The 20,568-nt window shown below is 37.0% G+C and overlaps 2 protein-coding genes across 4 annotated transcripts in view; one reads left to right on the forward strand and one right to left on the reverse strand.

Moving 5' to 3' along the window:
- Positions 1-20,568, reverse strand: part of LOC129726866 (uncharacterized) — a 100,592-nt gene that overhangs the window by 52,098 nt on the left and 27,926 nt on the right. Inside the window, exon 2 of one of the 3 annotated variants that reach the window (XM_055684036.1) lies at positions 1,514-1,554. The exons of 1 other annotated variant lie outside the window; for it this stretch is intronic. The gene's annotated coding sequence lies outside the window, so the exon portion shown is untranslated. Of the gene's footprint in view, positions 1-1,501; positions 1,555-20,568 lie in introns of all 3 variants that reach the window. One more of the 3 variants, XM_055684034.1, reaches the window with a different exon arrangement.
- The window catches only part of LOC129726870 (uncharacterized), a 131,014-nt gene continuing 117,387 nt past the window's right edge, over positions 6,942-20,568 (forward strand). Inside the window, exon 1 of the mRNA XM_055684048.1 lies at positions 6,942-6,995. The gene's annotated coding sequence lies outside the window, so the exon portion shown is untranslated. The remainder of the gene's footprint in view (positions 6,996-20,568) is intronic.

Genomic DNA, 20,568 nt, shown 5'->3' on the forward strand with positions numbered 1-20,568 from the left:
AATCGAAGGTGAACTCTTGTGGATGTAGTTGTGATATTGGCGCTCGTGAAAAAGTAACACTGAAGGAAAGTTCTAGATTGGAATGGTCTGTTTAAATTTTCTTGCTGTAAATTAAACTTTTGATTGAATCTCATTTTCGATAGCGAAAAGAACTGTTTTCTCGTTTTGTGGGGGCCCAAAAAATGTCAGGGCCCGGGCCCCCTGGGCCCTCCCTTAAATCCGGCTCTGATGTTCCTATAAATTTACTACTATTTCAGTCTAAAAGTTATTTTTGACGCCTCATTTTCAAAAAAAAAGCCTATGGAAAAAAGTTATTGAAGAGTGCCAATATTTTTGGAGCCAGAACGGTCTTTTGACCGGTGTAACGTTTTCGACAGAATGTTAGTTAATAATTTTGTCTTTCCGAATAAAAATCCGAATAAGTAAAAAATGTTTTATAACAAAAGTTTCACGTTGGAAATGTTTCTTAGACATGAAAAAAAAGTGATTATTAGTTGTAAGAAAAAATTTGAAATGTCCCGAAGTATTTGAAATGACCATTTATTAGAACTTTTTTTCAAATTCCTCAAATAATTTTGGTCACTGTAGAATTTCGAACTCAATGTTTACAATAGTTGTAAATGACAATTCAGACAATTTCCTAAAGTCATTCCTGGTTAACTTGTTCATATCTCTCGTTATTATTCAGACATATTAATTTAAACAAGGGTTGAAAAACTTTACAACCTTTTAAATGTTGCTCTTACGAAATTTTCAAAAAACAACAGAAAAGCAAAGCCTCGTCCGCAAAGTTGACGTAGAACGGCTGTTGTCAAATTACTTGTACAAGTACTTGAGAGTGTTCGGAAGTGATAAGTTCGAAGCAAACTTCTCCTTTTCAGTAAATTTCCGAGTGATAATGGTATTCGGTAGTTTAAAGTGGCCAACTTATAATTTAAAATGGCATTCTAATTTTATGATGTTAACTCAACATCATAAAATTACAATTTTCCGCGTTTTGTGGACGCATAGTTAGATTTCCAATCGATTACTGCAGAAACTAAGCAAATCCGTTAAAAAAAACCCTTGTGTAGAAAACTTTTTCATCTCTTTTTATTCAGTTGAATAATTCATAAATCGCATCTTCTAATCATTGAATTCTACTACCGTTTGCTCAATTCATCTTAAATTCGACATCATTTCAACGAGCCTTCTGACGCCGTAAAGCATCGTACAGGGCGAGAAACTTCTTTGGTTTGCATGCTAGCCTTGAATTTTGGCTTCCAATTCTGAAGGACTAGACTGCTCCTTGCGAACTGATGTTTATCAGTAAAATATCCACGTTTGCAAGCAAATATCATGAATTACTCAACGGCAGAAACTCAGTCACACACTCGTGCAACGATAAACCAGAGATGATTTATTTTCGAGTCCCGAACCACCAGCTAATGGACCCAGGGCTGCATCAGGGGAATTTAGAATGTGTTCAGGTGTTGTATATCTAATATTTAGCATTACTTACAATCAAAATTTCCTTGTAAAGAAAATTTAATCAAATGTAGTGTTCAGAGAGAGCTGCAATAGAAACAGAAAATTTTTCTAATTAATATTCTATTGAAAAATCCTTATTATCACTCTGCCCAAAACAGTACTTGATGCTACGCTAAATCAATGAAAGTGGTACAGAATTTCGGTGAAGCGCGCGCTGAGTTTGCTGCGCACCGACCCTACGATGGAAGAATTCGACAGTAGGAAAGGAAGCCTGCAACATAGGTTAGGTACATAGACTTCGCATACACAATCTCCGCAAGGGAGGTGCCAGGATTTATGACTAACGCACACGTTTCCACACTATCTTACGGCGCGCCTGGAAGGGAGCGATACGAAGATACGGTAAACTTTCGTCAACCCATACCTCGGTATACCAGACACAATAAAGCGACTTCAATGGGGAGGACCTAGAAGGCAGAAAGGCGAAAAATCATCGCTCACTGCTGATATTGCTATTCAACGGTGTATTTTTGTTTATTTTACTTATGCATAGCGTCAACGGTGGCACACATAGAACAGCTGAGGTTTGTCGGTTGAAAAGCTGAGAAGGAAAATGATTTAATGTACGCGCCAAATTTTGCCGACTGCTTGGCTGAGCAGCTACAGAAAAAAGGCCAGATGTGTATCGCAAAAATTGGAAATTGATGTTTACAAGTTAAGTTAAACGTTAGCGAATGACATTATCGCCGATTTGGCTTAGTGTGAATAACGCTATTGAAAGCGGAAAAATCTGCTTCTTCAGAAAGTGTAATCAATCTTAAGAAAAGGTTACCAGTGTGCTGATAATGGAAACCGAACGTTTTCATATTATTGTCGTTTATTGATTGATTAATGATGTATGTTTTAAGTTTCAAATTGGCGCATGTTCTCGATTCTATAGCAATCTGATGAATCGAATTTTGCGTGAACTTTTTTCCATCTTCTGCTAAATCATCTCAAAAGGCCATGGTTAACATTTTTGTTTGCCATATAGTTCAAATGGATAGCCATCCTGAAATGTTTAATGTGTATTAAATTTTACCAATTTGTTCGAGCAGGACCCGTTTCGAAATTATTCTCAGCCATTCTGAAAAAAAAAATATAAACATTTTCAAAAACTCAAGGAAAGAAACCCCTCAACAACCTTTTCCATGATGGAATTTGTCGAATTCATGTTTAAACAGCATTTAATGTTTCTTAGGCGGTGATAGTTAAATGACTGGCATCAAACAGACGGAGATAGGTGTGTTGCAGCTTATCGAGAGCACTACTGCCACACTGCAGATCGGCTGACGATAGACTATTTATTTGATATCAATTTAAATCTCATACCGCAGCTCAGTCATCAATTTTACCTTCTGCAATATCTCCTGCATCAACATCAACATAACGAACACGTAAAATACCTCGTTGAGTCTTCTGGCTTCAGCGGTACAAAACAGTGAATCAATATCGCGCGCTGTATTCGGCTCACATTTCACTAAACATGTAGCGCTGTTGAAGTCAGCGGAAAAAAAGCTTCTTCCCTATACGGGTCACCGAATAGTGCCTCGTTACTGAAAAGAGCACTACAAAATAAGACACATATGAACACATTGAATCGAAAATGTCATTCCCCGTACGTTTGTATGTATGAATCAATTTCGCTATTTTTGCTGTGTGCTATCAGAGCCGGAATAAGCGTCACAAAAGGCAACTGTTTCGACGTCCCCGTCGTTTCTATTGTGTCTGAATCCATCTTCTTTATTTCTTTTTCTTTTTGCTGTTGGTCCACAGTCCTCGAATCAGGAACGGAGCCTTTTCTTGACTACACTACCACTACACTGTGAATGCAAAATCAAGAGCACATCTTCTGCTTACATTTTTTACCCTGAAAGATCCCATTGCTTAAACCTTTTTTTATCCCATACGTATGAACACAAATATACCTGCAAAAGTGGCACAGTTTATGTCGGTTTGTCTGTTAATGGCAAAATACACGGTGTTTGCAGTTGCCATTGCATCTTGGCTGCGCTATCTGTTCTACAGCATGCAATCAAAAGAAGCATGTTAGCTTCTGCATGATGTGCATCGAAAATCTCTGATTGGAAAGGTTAGGAATTGATCCCACTACCAATGAACTATGTAATTTTGATCATTACTTCTAGGAGGGTAGTGGGACAATCACCTTCGCGAGAGATATAATTTCCATGATGTGATCCTCGATGGACACGGGGAAAGTTGTGAGTACGTTGAGCATCGCGTACCTACATGGACTTGATTGTTTTTTACGAAGATTTTCTTTAATTTTAAACGCTTGTTAGGGTTATCCTAGACATTTCAAAACTATCAAATATACTCGCTGGTTAATTACTCTATACTTTTATACGGCATCACATTTCGTTGTTCGAAATGCCATTAACTCGTGTCTAAAATGCTTTCCTGCTACGAGCACAGCCACCGACCAGAAGTTAGATACTCTTTGACCGGATAGTTACAAGTATAATTAGCTTCGTATATCACAACCTGGAGAGCTCCCCGAATAGTTGTAATCAATTTTGGCAGGCGCAAGCAACCAAATTCCTCATCTCAGTACGGTTGCTGCACGTTGCTTAACGACCGGACTGCCCATCGGTGTGTGTGTATGCATGGTGGCCGCATAGCGAAATGTGCATCATCTGCAACCTGCATCGTAATTATGATATCACCGCTCAGTAGTCCATCATCATCGCAGAATGAACAAAATGCAGGCTATCAGCAGCAAGGCCGCGCCACATTTCGCATGTAATTTAGAAGGCAAACAGTAGCTCTGAGCGTGATGCGCAGCATGGCGGCACGAGGTTACCGAACGAACCGTGCGTGCGTTCAGTTATTCTTCCTGCACTGCGCTCATCGTGGATAGCTTCATCGCGGATCAACCTGTTGTTGATGATGCGCTGCTGCTGCTGCTACTGAATACAGATGACTATAATGATGCTGAAATTAAATACCCACCACAAATACTGATGAAATTGGAATCCAAATGTGCCTAGCGGGAAGCAATATCAATGCTGTGGCCCACCAGGAAACATTATTACACCAGTATGCAACGAATATCGTTTTGTATACGATTGGATGCACTTGAAGCATGGAAGTGAAAGTGCTAATCAGGGTAGTAGAGCAAATAGTGCGAAATAAAAAGGTTAGTTTTTCCAGCCGACATGTCGACAATCAAATGAGATCAAATGAGGCTGCAATTATCTAGGCCCCACGTAATTGTGATCTTCAACGATGCTCTACGTGAGTGCCATTTTTTCAGCAAACTTGAACACTTCAAGTCAACCACGCATTGTGATTAACGAATGTATACTATTGATAACAAGTATAGTAATGTATAATACGAAAGCCCTTTTTTCATGTGGTGGAACATATTAAACTAATAAGGAAAAAAATCGTATTTTCAAATGGAATTTACATCCCCATTGCTCACCGCTATTGCAGAGCAATTTTTGTAACTTCTCGCTAATTTGCTTGTGGTTTTTATATCGTTAAATTTCTCGTTTTTCAGTTTTTGATTATTGCGTGTTGCTTTTTCGAAAAATGCTACTATTTTAGTGAATTTTAATCGAGGTTTGTAGGAAATTACACACAATCAAAATCAGAAGATTTTCACTTTTAAAATGGTTTATCGTAAACTTTTGCTAAGATTTTTGCGTTGTTCAGTGAGAACTGTACACTGCGCTTGCTCAATGCTTCTTGTTTCGACGCCATTTTGGACAGAACTTGGCATGCATAAACCAAACAAAAAATACTGGTATGAAGTGAAAAGAAAGAGCTTTTTATATAAATACAGTCATACCTCGATATAAGGCAACCTCGATGTAAGGCAACCTCGATATGACGTAACTCGATATAACGTAACTTTTACCTCGATATAACGTAACTTTGAAAATGTATTGAAATTGAAAATAAATGATACAGCAATTGTTTTTGGGGTATAAATTGCTTCAAAAATATGTTTGTAGTAAGTTTTAAAATTAATGAAACTAATGGGAAAATTGTCTTAAATGGGCATAAGAAAGGTTTAAAAATACTAATAGGTGATGGAAAATAGGTTTTCACGCATCCTTCAGTAACAATTCACAGTCTTGCATCAATTAGAAAAAAAAAATTTTTGTTTTTTGCTTGTTGAAATTTTCTCGAAATGGGCATAAGAAAGGTTGAAAAAACTGATAGGTGATGGGAAATAGGTTTTCGAGCATCTTTGAGTAACCGTCAACAGTCTTGCATCAATTAAAAAAAATTTATTTTGCTTGTTGAAAATTGTCCTGAATGGGCATAAAAATGGTTTAAAATTACTGATAGGTGAAGGGAAATAGGTTTTCACGCATCTTTGAGCAACCTGTGTATCATTTGAAAAAAACAATTTTTTTTGCTTCTGAAAATATTTCTAAATGGGCATAAAAAAAGGTTTAAAAATACTGATAGGTGATGGAAAATGGGTTTTTGCGCATATTTGCGTAATCATTAACATTCTTGCATTAATTAAAAAAAAATATTTTTTTTGCTTCGATATAACGTAACTCGATATAACGTAACGAAAATAAAAATAAAGTTGCCTTATATCGAGGCATGACTGTATCCTCATTTCTCTCTGAACGTGTTTATTGTGGAGTAAGAGAACCTCAAAAAATCCCAAAATTTTTTTAGATGGATTTTGGACAGCTTCCCGGAACGAAATTTTATCTTTTCAAAGTACAGAGTGATGTCTGCGCCAAATTCAAGTTGATTTTCGGTGATAAATTAGACAAAGGTATCTGTCAACAAGGAAAAAGGCGATAAACTTAACGGGATACAAGTAAAAGTGTATCAAAAAGCGAGTTTTATCGTTTGTTAGGGCACAGTGAGGTCGTGTCAAATCCAGTTTGACTGGATTTGATAAGCAGTCACCTCAGACGAATTTCATCACAAAGAATTTTAACCCACCCAATTGCCCCCAACTTCACCAGGGCTGGCGTCAAACTATTTTTCCGATTGGATAGTAAGGAATGGGAAAGGTTAATGCGTGGCCTTCCTGTAGTTAATCGGAACAATCGCCATGGCGGACGAAAACATGCGTGTAGGCATGTTTGAGTTATGTCTTCGTTTTATTTATCAATTTTCGCGACAAAATTGTTGAGTAGATCTTACTCTTCAATTTTACCCAGAAACTTCGATGGGGCCAGCTAGGGGAAGCTTTGAGTAGTGGGCCGACGGCGGATCGAGCCAGTTCACCGCTTTTCACCCTTATGGTATTTCTTGATGAACGACGCAACTTCCGGCAGGTAATTCTTACTTTCAATTTTCCAGGCCAATCCGGAGCGCAAGAAGAACAACTTTGACATCCTCTTCTCGCTGATTTTCAGCCAAAGCAGCACCTTCTTGGGGAACCTGGTGTGTAAAATGAAATTCCCCTCGGAGCTCACTTCCTTCGTGAAGGAAGTAAAATACGACGCGCCCTGCCAGTCGTTGCCATCCATGTTCGCTAGGTAAATTTCACAGTTTTTTTTCCAATAGTGCCAAGATCATATAAATATCGAAATTTTTAATACAAATGTTAGGGCTAAACAGTTTTGTCTCCTCGAAAAAATTCTCCATCCAAAATTTAAATCTAAGCGGATTTATGTTAAGGCTTCACTTACAGTAGCGAAAGTCTCACTTTTCTGACCAATGAAAAAATGCACAAGAGTAGCTCTTAAAATTCTCGGAATCGAAATTTTGTTAGTTTGAGAACAAATCGCTTAGAAATGCATGAAATCTGTAGCTCTCGCTCAACGATATCCATTGAAAAGTGGTCGCTCGCACATGTGCACGGCAATTTTAAGGTTCGAACATAGAAAACATTACATTTTTTCGGTTTTGTCTGATAATTCCGTGAGGGTAAGTACTCACAGGGATATTTTCCGAGTGTTTACTACTACCTACACTACCCACATGAACGCCGGCCCTGAACTTCACCCAATCGAATAGTACCGGACGATAACCAAGAACATAATGAAGAAGACTGGAAAGGTGATGCGAGATGCTGCACACTAAGTCAAACCAGCCCCTACCAAGCTTTAGCTTTTGGTAGTTTATTGTCATTATGTATTTGTAAATAACTGCGAATTCTCAAATAGTTTAACGTTACAGTGAATTCTGTATGATATGATTAGAGTTTAAAAAAATTATTTTTACAATGCACGTCCGAAAACTATTTACATGAAAATTCAACAACCTACTATCGCAGTTTTTGTTTTTCGATGTAATGGACAGTCGTTAGAGTTCGGCTTACTATAACTGGCTCTCTAAAAATTTGTATTAAAATCCATTCTCGAATAGTTGAATTTTCATTTTCTCTTATAAATCAGGTGCCATAGCCAGGATCGAAAATTAGCGCATACTAATTAGCCGAAACCTGTTAGTTGAATATTCCTATTGGTTTTCATATTAAAGTTTACTGTAAAGATTACAAATTTATTCTTAGCGTGTGAGATTAGGAAATATCTGATCACATTTCACAACCGAAGTTTGGGGGAAAATATTGGTCTCAAACTCGATAACAATATTCTAGAGAAAAACTTTCTTCTACAAAGATGATGAAGATGATAAAGCACTTCTTTGAAAATTATCAAAAATTAGAGTGAGACACATTTTCGATGTAATCAGGTATCTAATTTGTTCACCTTTGTAAAGAAAAATCAAACTGTTCCACATTGTTGTAGCCCCGTTAATTTTTAGTAACTTTGTAGAGAAAAGTTTTTCTCTGTCTTTTAAAATAACTGATTCAGATTGAAAAAAACTTTTTTTGCATCCATTTTTTTCAATTTAATTTTCATATTTCACAACTGTCTTTAAACGACTTTTAAGGCTTTTTAAGACAAACATTTTTCAATGCTGACTTCGAAAATATCTCAATTATACTCAAAGTTATTAATATTTTTCTTAAAAAAATGCCTTTTTTATTTGTTTGTCCTTATTTTTGGGGCAAACATAAAAAAAAATATCTCTTGATCTAATTTTGAATAACACATTTGACTCTGTAGTATATCGAGATATTTTGAAAAACAAAAAAAAATTGAACTAAATTTCTATTTTTAACAACGGTTTTTACCTGTTAACATTCAAGTTCATTAAGCAACACCGTGCCGGAGACAGGGAGATTGCGGGTTCAAGTCCCGTCGGGATGCGGTATCTTCTTCCAAATCTGTATCATGATTCCAGTTCGCTTATTTTTCGCTTTTCCTACTGCACACATTGTCTGCTTAATGAAAATTTTTTGACTTTTTTTATTCAAATCGAATACATACATGACAACAACTATAATAATTTTACACAGATTAGATTTATAGCTATTTTTTCTGGAAAAGAAATAATTACCTTTAGTTTTATCTAAGAAAATCACAAATGGATGAACTTGTTTTAAAGTTATGATTTTTTCAAAATAAAATATGCCGAATAAAACTGTTATTTATTTATAGGTAAAATAAAACTTATGAAACGAAGACGCTACCATGAGACCTTCATATACCAAGCAATCGGTTAGGCGTTATCAAAATTAATAATGGATTCGGAACTTCGCAACCGACTGTTTAGTGTACAAGACAATTGCGGGGCTGGCGCTACGATCCTACTGGCACTAACAGTCTCTCCCGAGCCGAGACTCGAACCTACGATGACTGCGACGACTGGCTTGATAGGCCAGCAGCGTACCTCGAGACCACCTGGGCGATAAATGACATAACAATGTCTAAGAAATACGCCTCATAATAAAAAAAAACTGTCTGTGCTTAGGTTCCACAGTTATCGTGGAAAAATTTTTCGAGTTTACAGAAAACAAATTTACCCCACTTGCACGCTTATGAGATAGAGTAAAACTTAGATTTTAGTGTTATTCCCCGTACTCCTTCCTAGAATTTAAATGCATGAAACTTTGTCAGTTTAAACAATCGAATATTCAGACTAAGCTCAACCGTTCCTCGTTTGTTCTATTACACTCTACTTTACTCCCATAGTGGGCAATTTAGCACAGATTTCGTCCGCGCTATTGTGATTGTGCTCAGTATGACTACCTCAAAACAATAGCTTAACGGCTTTTGATCCTGAATAACCTCGCGATGTACGGATTTCGCACCAACTTGAACGTATGTTAGCAGCACCTTCTCAGAACTCGATTAAACTTTGTGGACACGTAGGCCATTCTAAACTAAGCAACTTTGCATGCTTTATTTTTCGAAATTTTATCAAGAATAATTGTTGCTGAGTTTTCGACTGTTAAATTGTTGGTGTTGGTTGTACTTTCGGCTGAGCAGTCACAAAAAAGTTATTTGAGTGAGACCCAGCCCAGAGATTTGAGTGAGTGAGACCCAGCCTTTCTCCTTCGAACTAATTATTTGTTAAAACAGATTTACTCCAACACTCAAAAAATACATCTTGATTATTTCTGCTGGATTTGTTATTCATTCGAAACAACAAATTTTTGGTAGCCAACTATACCGAACATTTAAAATTTAACATATCATTGGCTACGTGCAACACTGTCAAAACTCAGAATTTTGCATTTTTAAGTTTTTGATAGCAAACGATGCCAAATACTGTTAAGTTTCATCACACGAAATCCCATTTCGAAAATCACAAAAACTCCAGAGTTATGAGTAGAAGTGCCTTTGCTGCACAAATCGAAATTTCTCCATAAAGTTAGTAAAATTAAGGTTTTAACTTGGACAACGTGAGCACGTAATATGTGCATAATAGACCCAAAGGTGTTTAATAAGGATTGGTAATCCTAAACTTCAAAGTTTCTTGAAAATCGAAAAATAAATTTTTGACGCAAATTTTCAAACGCGTTTTTTTTTCGAAACTATGTTTTTCGAGTTGTGCCAGTGTTGCACGAAACCGACGATATGAATATCAATTAACTCAGATACATGAAAATAACATTAAATTCTTTCAACTATATGATACAATTTTGTATTTGATTGTGGTATAATCGATTTTTACTCATATACTGCCTATAAATATTCAGATTCTTTAAGTCAACGTTAGTTAGTAGATTTCAAATAATGTATAATTAAATGTTGTTCCTTATACATTAATTTGAATGATCTTATCAGTAAAATTGAAATTCTTTAACGCAGTTGATATTACTGAGCGTTTCTGAGAGGCATCCAATGAATGGCCAAAATATACTATTATTTCAATATTTTTACAATTTAACACATAATGGATAAATAAAAGTCCGATTACACTGGTCAACACAAATGTTGCCCCGTAATAACGGGTGACGAAAGAATCGAAGAAATATTCGAGTAGGCGACACTGAAGTAGATTTGTAGGGTATTATGGGGTAAAACTGGAGCCAAGTGGTTGTTCAGAAACGTTCGTGTTTCTTTGACGTAATGTTATCTGGCTAAACCGAGCGGGGGCATAGCGTGGTTGGTAACGTCTCCGCCAACCACGCTCGACGCCTGGGTTCGAATCCCACCGCCGACATAGGTGTCGATGGTTGTGAGGTGGCGTGATCCACTCACAACCAACCCAACTGGTCTAGATTCAATCCTAGCCGACACCGGGAGATTTTCTGAGGCGAAAAATCTCTGGTTCACGCCTTCCATCGCATGAGGAAGTAAAGCCGTTGGCGCCGGTCCGTTAATAAACGGGTCGTGAGTTAGGGTCCTGGGTGTGGAGTCGCCTCCCTGGGCGTCGGTGATTGGCCACAACAGTGGCGGAACTAGACCGACGGAAAATAAGCGAGAATAAAAAAAAAGGTCAAACTAAGAAAAAATGAAAAATTATAGCTTTTCCTGTGAATTTTTACATCCTAGGGCAACTATTATGAGCTTTAGAGCAGCATTTTTTCGACTTTGTCAACTTGCCATAAAGCAACTAAACCTTTAATTTAAAACTAAGATTGTTGAAATCAGTGATGCCATCTTTGGCAAAACGAGTTAATTTGATAAAGTTTTCTAAACACGCTTCTTTTCATAACCTTCAAACTACATGTTCGATCATCATAAAATTCGTTATTTAGGGGTTTTTAAGACAGCCCGTTCATTTGATACCGATTTTGTTTTGTTCCAATCGGTTGTGTAGTTTCTGAGATAATGAAGTTTCATAACTTTTACATTTTGATACATAACAGACAAAGTTGCAGTCCGATTATAACAAAATCTAATAGGGTCTTATCAGGCAACTAGACCTTTCTATTGCAACTTATTTCGTGAAAATCGGTCCATCCATCTCTGAGAAAAGTGGGTGAGTTCAAGCAGTCTTAGAAAAACATGTTTCTTTTCACAGCCTGATTTCACATTATCATACATAACGGACAAAGTTAAAGTCCAATAACAATAAAATTCAATAGGGTCTTATGGCGCAACAAGACCTTCCATATGACACTAATTTTGTGAAAATCGGTCCAGCCATCTCTGAGTAAAGTGAGTGAGTTTAAACAAAATTCAATATGGGGCAACTAGACCTTTCATTTGCAATTAGTTTCATTGAAATCGGTCCAGCCATCTCTGAGAAAATTGAGTGAGATTGGGAGTCCGTTACATACATACATACACTCACACACACACACACACACACACACACACACACACACACACACACACACACACACACACATACACACACACACACAAACACACACACACACATACAGAAAATGCTCAGCTCGTCGAGCTAAGTCGATTAATATACGAGATTCGACCCTTTGGAGCACTTTTATACCTTTGGTTTTTTCAGTGATTGCTTTCTAGGAGAAAGGCAAAAAGTTATTTAAATTTATTAAATGTTATTTTATACTGTCCCACGTTTCGACACTAATCAGTGACATCTTGAGGGGAAACTGTAGGGACTTATTACTGATTTAAGGCATGCGAGAACAAATTAAACATGCGATTATCAGGACGCAAATCCAATGTAAACTAACTACAACAAATTTTGAGCACCAATTTTAACATTAAACGAGAGCTTGACGAGTCAAAGGAAAAATGGCCTTTATTAACCACTGTGCATAACACAAACACAGACTCGACAGCACAGTATTCATGCGTCTCATCGACATATGGTAATGACATGTATTGTATATTAAATTTATATTTTAAATTTTGTTCTTTAACAAATATTTCAAAAAATATTTCAGTAGTTTATGATTTATTTAATAGAATGCAAGACTGATGGCGTTAGGATTCTACGTATTCTTTTTCAATAGAAACAGTTCTACGTCAAAATACTACTTGTATTCTGACGTAAAACTGCGTCTTTGATGAAGCTTCTAAAGAAGTAAAATAAGAATCTAAAACATAATTTGTCCGATTTCAAATACTTATAACTCGGTTAGCTTTCAAAAGATTTCTTTCGTTCTATCAGCAGTCTATTCCTATGCGTCCGTTAAAACCAGAAACTTGTAATTTTAGGATACTAAGGCGTAGTACACAAATAACGTAACGCTAAAAATCTAAATTTCAGACCCCCTCCCCTCTATGTAACGATAGGTAACGTTCGACATGACTCTAAACGACTCTTAAATTACGTAACGCTGATCAGCCTGACCCCCCTCCGAAATTTTTAATTTCGAGCAAACATTACAATTACGTAACTGTCTCTACTCCTCCCTCCCCCCTACGCAGCAATAAGTAAAGCAGACTTAACCCCCCTCCCTTTCATACGTTACGTAATTTGTGTACGACGCCTAACTAGCGTCGTACACAAATTCATCCAGCTAAAGGATGAATATATCCAGTTTTTAAGAATTGTTCCAATTTTAACCAGCTTTTTTATTCGTCACCGCATTCATAGAAATCATCCCCCTTAAATGAACTCTTTCCAGTATTTCGTGCATTCATGCCCTTCGGTTTTCTGGTTCGTCGCATCTTCAAAATTTTGGGTAAGCCTGACTTCATTTCTAGTGACTATAATCCCCATCAGTAAAAAATTAAAATAGCAATGCATTACCTCTTTCACCCTTCTTGTTTACATGCAATAATACGATGTATGTATATATTCATCATTTACGCAACATTTTTGAACCGAAAATCAAACAAATTTCTGTACCAGCTTCAAATTTATATATGCAGTATTTTATTCCAAATTCACCAGTTTTTTTAAAGGTCGGCATCGCAGATACTAACTATTGTTCTATTGAAATATGTCGATTCTTGTTTCGAACGCAGACTTCTATCAATCAGAGCAAAAAAACTAAGGCCAAATACTACCGAATATAAGTATTTCCGTAACCAGGATAATATGCAGTGGCCGGTTACCGACTCCAGACGCTATTTTGTATTTGAAGATGAAGACTTCCGCTTGCTGGAAAATAGCCCATATTGACCAAATTCTGCCTTATAGGTATTTTAAGAACATCCCAGAGATCAGAAATCAACTACAGACGCTATTTTGAATTACAAAATGGCTATTTCCGGTTTTCAGTACCCAGCCAAGGCCAAATACCAACCAATATGGATATTTCCGGAACCGAAATGCAGCCCGAAGGCCGGAAATTGATCCAAGACGTTATTTTGATATCCAAGGTAGGAGCTTTTGGTTTCTGAAAAACAGCCTAAAAACCATCCACACTCCATCCAATACGGTTATTCCAGATGCTGGGTCATTCCGTTTCACTTTGAGCTTTCCTGTATACATGAAAGCAACGTTTCATTGTCAGGCACTTGAATCAAACAACATGTGAAGTCTTACGACAGATCGACTACAAAAGGGCAATAAAATGTTGACTACTAACCAGCGTTGCCAGGTATCCAGATTTAGCTGGATTAGCCAGATTTTTGAACATGTATCCAGGTAGCAGCTTTGATGTCCAATTATCCAGATTTTTCATGGATGATCCAGATTTTATCCAGATTTTATTTTCTCTGTTCCGCAAAAAGGTCATCACTTCAATTTTGGCGCGAAATTTTGCAATTTTGTCACCTCAAATTTTGCGTACCCCAAGACTTTTATTCGAAAAATTAACCTTTCACCCCACGAAATGACTGCCAGATTTTTATTTTGCCTTTTCCAGATTTTTGAAAAAATGACCTGGCAACGCTGCTACTAACCCAAAAATACACATCGCTACATCGCAATATGATGTATACCATTTAACTCAGCGTTTACAATGGAACAAACAAAGCCAGCAATTCATCCGTTGTGGAATAAACGCATGACACGAAACTGATGTTAGCATGAATGAATCACGAACTTTGAATGTGCACGCATTCAACGTCAGGTTTAATAACACGATAATATATATTTTTGTCATACGTTTAAAGCACCTGACTCATCGCGTTGACGCCTCGCAAGAAAGAGATGTTGACATATCTGAGATAACAGTTGCGTTCAAAAATAGCTTTTGTACATGTACGCACCTTGAAAATTACGCTTGATAAAACTAGATTTCGTATGACGAAGACGAGTAAAATTAATTTCCCGTGGGTACACACAGCGATGAACACTGAGAGTGAATCTCGCTTTTCACATATTAATCAAAACGATGAGCCTCACTGAGGATAGCGGTTGCTAATCCTTATTGGTGCTACAGAGGTAAAAAGCCAAAATTCAAACAAACGCTCGATCGATAGCATTCGGGTATAATAAAAACTTACATTTTTTGATTCGGTTGCAAATGCTTACAAAACTTACTTTTATTTTAGCCACAAGAAGAAGTTATTTCCAAACGCACTTTCTCACTTGTTCGTACTCTTTTTCTATGCTTTGAGCAACGAAGCTGGAAGGCCACGAATAATTAGACACCACTAACGAATACGCAATCAATGTTTTTCAAGGTGTTTTAATTGAACAGAGCTTGATATCACGAAACCTCACTCAATCAAAGTGAGAAAATGCACTTCATCTGAAAGAAAATGATACTTCGATACTGTGAGGTAAACATCACTAGCGGTTCATGTCAGTTCAGCAGAGATGCAATGCAAAAAACACTGAAAGCTTACATTTATTGATCATCCTAATGAAATTACGGCTGCTGTCTTTCGTTTGTCAGGTGAATTTACGACAAGCAGAACCTTACTTTGGTTTTGATTCAGTGTTGCGACCTTAATGTGTCGTAAATAAATCGTTAGACCTGCTCCACAAAATTCACCAGAATTACTTCATCTCTCTGCTGTAAGACCTTAATGCATTGATTTCATTCGTCCCCCATTCTTCTACATGTTATCCAAGCGAGTAACGACACGTGAAACTCAATTGAGATTTTTATTAAAACCTTCAATTTTGATTTTATAGCAGCGCAAAAAGTGTATGAACTTCACCGAGGAAGGAGGGTACATGTTGCTACGCTTCTGAACATCCGACATCGATTTAGCACACAGAAGGCGTTTTGAGAAGATGAAAGCATTATTAAATGGCTGCGAAGCGTGTCTTACTCAGTGCTGCTGTTGACTTGGTGTCTTTTTGAACGGCTGGTGGATTGATTTTGTTCTTCTCAGTAATCCAGAAAGGCCCAATCGCAACGCTATTAAATCTATTGGAGCTGAGGGAAACCTGCTTGATTTGAAATCTATAATTGCGAACATTTCCGTCATTTTACTCCATGATGGTAGAACTAATCCAAACCATGCATCTCTATAATTTTATTCAGCAACTCCCGCTTCGGCCACAATCCGCCGCATTAAATGACCGCTGTTGGTAGCGCAATTCATCGATTATTAATCAACTTAGTCCGGGAAGTCATTATTACAACACACTAAACGCCAGGAACCACAATCGTATAGGAATGAGCGGTATCTAGTTTTCCCTAACCGGTCAACCTCAACGTTAATGACCTACTATCAGGGCGGGTTACCACAACGTATGCAAATCGATGCCTCCTGGGATTCTGCATAATCATCCTGGACGATTTCTGCACTGGGACAAAAATCACAACCGATAAGGGCATTCCACGGATGCGAAGCGCAGTGCATAATGATGTTCCGTACCCAGTAGTATTGTCATCGAATGCATCCCAATACCGGTTAATTATGCCAAAATAACTGAACTGGGTTACAGGCTTTGAACAACCAAAAATATTGAAAAGAAAATTATTGAAATATAGGGAAATCTATTGCTTATTAAGGAATTTTATGATATTATTTTACTTTCATTGTTCCATACGCAAAAATTTGAAATCTATTTTATCTCAAAACATACCGTGCAAAGTTAAAATGCATTGCGGCTACCATCATTAAAGTTCGCAAGCTGATGCTTGAATTTGATCAATTGCTAATGAATGAAAAATTACAAATTTTGCCAAAAACGGCTGTTTATACTAGACTTCCAAAAAACAAGAAAAGTAAGAATCAGATATGCATAAATGGATAGAAACACTCCAAACGTAGAAGAAAATCACCATGCCAAATATATTCAAGAAATCAGTTCAAACAGCGCGAAAATTCCATATAAACCGCAAAAAATTCCCGTGAGCCACGAATACAGAAATCCTTTAAACAAGACTACAGAGCTGAGCAATTTCTCCTCCGTAAGTCTAACAACTTTTGATATCATCTGATCACGTAAGTTCCAAAATTTACATACTAAACAAAACAGAAAGTGGTTTTAGTGCGCTTGGAAAGTGCCGCCCCTTTTTTGTTCGTTTTGTTCCAAACTATCTTTTAACTATTCTTTTCCAGGTTTATCGACATACCATTATTACTCTTCAAACTGCAAAAAAATGGATTGGCATCTCAACCTCTATGTTAGCTCCAGTCATACCTAACGAATCGCAAACAAAAAGTGCGCCTTAAAAACAAGCTCTTAAAGCTTATTTCAGTCACCTCTGGAGTGCCCCAGGGTACGCATTTGAGACCACTTCTTTTCATTTTATATGTAAATGACGTTTCTCTCGTGCTAAAAAAAATATATTAATTTACGCAAACAACATGATTTTTTTCATCGAAATCATCAACTCTAGCAACGCAGAAAAAATTCCGGAAGAAGTCAATTTATTCTACAATTTTTACAATAAACGCCCCAATGTCAAAAATGAAGCGCAATAAAATTTTGTCGAAAAATTAAACACAACAAAAGGCAAGACTGTTAGGCATTAAAGAGTGGTCCTGGAAACCATGCTAACTTTTGCAGAACACTTCAACTTCACTATAAGTAAGGCTCAGCCATAATTTTCAATACCCGTACACCATCCCGCTTGATTTTTTTTTTCACAAAATTAGTGATATTTTTTTCTTGATTTCCCATGATCGGACAGTCAAAGCAAAGCAAAGCCTTGGTGCTACATTCCGTATCGGAACTCGACCTTCTGTTTATTATACACAGACTTCGCAGCCAACTGTTGAGTGTACAGGACAATTGCGGGGCTAGCGCTACGATCCTACTGACACTAACAGTCTCTCCCGAGCCGAGACTCGAACCTAGGATGACTGGCTTGTTAGGCCAGCATCGTACCTCGAGACCAACTGGGAGATTGATCGGACAGCCATCAATAATTAAACAATCTTTTGTGATTTTCATAGAAAATAGATTAAAAAAAAAAGCTTTGTTAAAAAAAATATATTTTTTTTTTGATAAAAATAAGGTAAATTTTTTTGGAACGATAAAATTATTATCTGCAACCTTGCCCAAGACGTCATACCGATCAAACAAATCGTTTTGGTTCTAAAAATATTTTCAATCATCAATACCTTTCCACCGTAGCATTTCTAAATAGCTTCTCAAAAATGAGTCGTACTTCAAAAAATAGTGCAAAATGGTATCTTTTGTCCATAGAAACGTTTACGCAAAGTTTCAGCCAAGTCAAAAATGACAATTGAAAAAATATTAAAACTGTGACTTTTTGTGGAACTGCTCAACTGTAAAGAAATATTGTTTGTAGTCTACATTTGCAGACGAAAATTATTTTTTTTTCGTTACAATTTCTAGTTGTGCGAAATTCCTTAATAATTATGAAAAACGATTTCAAATAGCTAGGGAACGATAGAAACAGATAAAAAATTAATAGTGATTCTAAACAAAAAGAGAAGAAATTTTTCGAGATTAGTGCTTGGTATGTAAAACAAAAATGGTAAACGACCCGCTTCGACACGCAGTGATTTTATTGTAGTGTCATATACTTTAAGTTGTGTGATAATGTCTGATACTAGCTCAAATTGTCGTCATTTGTTTGCGGGAAGTGTTATTTTTCTCATTTCATTTAAACAAAAAGGGCAGCTGAAGTCCATCGAGAGTTTAAAAAACGGATATGCTACTTTAAGCGAAATAGAGAGCCGTGATTGGCTTTAAAGGCGGTAATTTCAAAATTGACGACTGTTCGTGTAAATCAAGGTTTAAAACCTTCGAAAGCGCTGAATTGAGGGAATTGCTTGATTAAGATCCAGGCCAAACGCAGGAACAGCTTGCTTCGTTACTAGGAGCTACTCGCCAAGCTGTTGCCAAGTGATTGCAGATTTTGAAACTTATTTAAAAACATGGAACTTGGGTTCTTTATTATTTTAAGCTACGGCTAAGGCGTTTAGCATCGTTTTTTTCACCTGTAAGTAACTGCTCCAGTGGTAAAAAAGGAAGAGTTTTCTTCATCGCATCGTAATAGGTGATTAAAAAAAAAGGATTTATTACCCAAAGCAAATAAATTCATGCTTTTACGTCGTTGGCGCAGCCGAATATACACACTACCATGCAAATCACTGTATGGGAAAAATGTAACCAGAAAGTTTAAAAAAGCTATTCAAATTGTGCCACTGCCCGAAAAACACCCTGTGCAAAATTTCACCTCAATCGGACTTAAAATAGGGTGTCGCAAAGTGTTTGAAGTTTGGCTTTTTCGAAATCCGAAAAATCACCCAAGGAGGGAGCGGAAGTGATACGTGAAATTCTAGTGGTATTCAGTAAAAATAGTGATCTTTTAATTTTATTGAAGTAGAATACTTCTCTCAGGAAGTTCGGCTACATAGGGATGTGAAATGAAAATCTAAAACTGAAAAAAGTGAAAAATATGTCCAATTTCAAATGCTAATAAATCGGTTAATATTCGATGGATTTCCTTCGTTCTTGCAGCTATAGATTGGAAAATCTTCTAAGATTCTTCTCAAATGAAGATTATAGTAATTTTATCATTCAAACTATTGTTCTATTGAAAATAGTCAAGCCTTGTCAAAACGAAAAATTCGACCTCTGATTGGTCGTTATATGATTGCTTCCCAAGCACGGTCGACTGAATCATATACCTTGCAATTGAAAATATGCTATTAGGCCTATATAAGAGCCTGTTTGAGCCGTAGCCGCTCTTAACGTCAGCTTCGTGCAACACTGGCACAACTCAAAAATCATAGTTTGGAGAAAAACGCGTTTAAAAATTGCGTCAAAAATTTATTTTTCGATTTTCAAGAAAACTTTAACCCTCTAGTGCCCAAGTTAATTTCTAGACGGGCTTCGGTAAAATCACTATGAAGCATTATAAACACTTTTTAAGTATTTATTGATGCTTTTTAGAGGTTTGCTGAAGCCCGTTAAATGGCGGCATTGGGCACTAGAGGGTTAAAGTTTAAGATTATCAATCCTCATTTAACACTTTTAGGTCTATTATGCACATATTATGAGCACGTTGTCCAAGTTAAAACCTTAGTTTTACTAACTTTATGGAGTAATTTCAATTTGTGCAGCAAAGGCACTTGTACTCATATTTAGGGAATTTTGAAACAAGGCTTCGTGGGATGAAACTTAACTAGATTTCGCATCGTTTGCCATCAAAAACTCAAAAATGCAAAATTTTGAGTTGTGCCAGTGTTGCACGAAGCCGACGATAATAGTTCTAGACAGCGACAACAGCAGTCCCCTCTAGCAGCAGCAGTAGCAGTGCAGTGGATACCAGCGATAGCACTAGCACTAGTATGTCGTGTCAAATAAATGTTGTGTGTGTGAGCGTACTAGTTGCAGCGGATTTCAGCATCGATAGCAGCTAGGCCTGCGGATGCAGGGACAGCGGATACCAATGGCAGCGTATAGCGGCCACAACTGTGGCATGGCTACGCATAGCGTAGCAGTTGCAGAGGGTATATCTGACCATGAAGCATTTATGCAATAATTGAAAGAAAATTTCAATTACAGCAATCGGCCATTTTCAAGGCTACTAAATGTTTT

Source organism: Wyeomyia smithii, chromosome 3, assembly GCF_029784165.1.
Source record: "Wyeomyia smithii strain HCP4-BCI-WySm-NY-G18 chromosome 3, ASM2978416v1, whole genome shotgun sequence".
NCBI classification, from domain to species: domain Eukaryota; kingdom Metazoa; phylum Arthropoda; class Insecta; order Diptera; family Culicidae; genus Wyeomyia; species Wyeomyia smithii.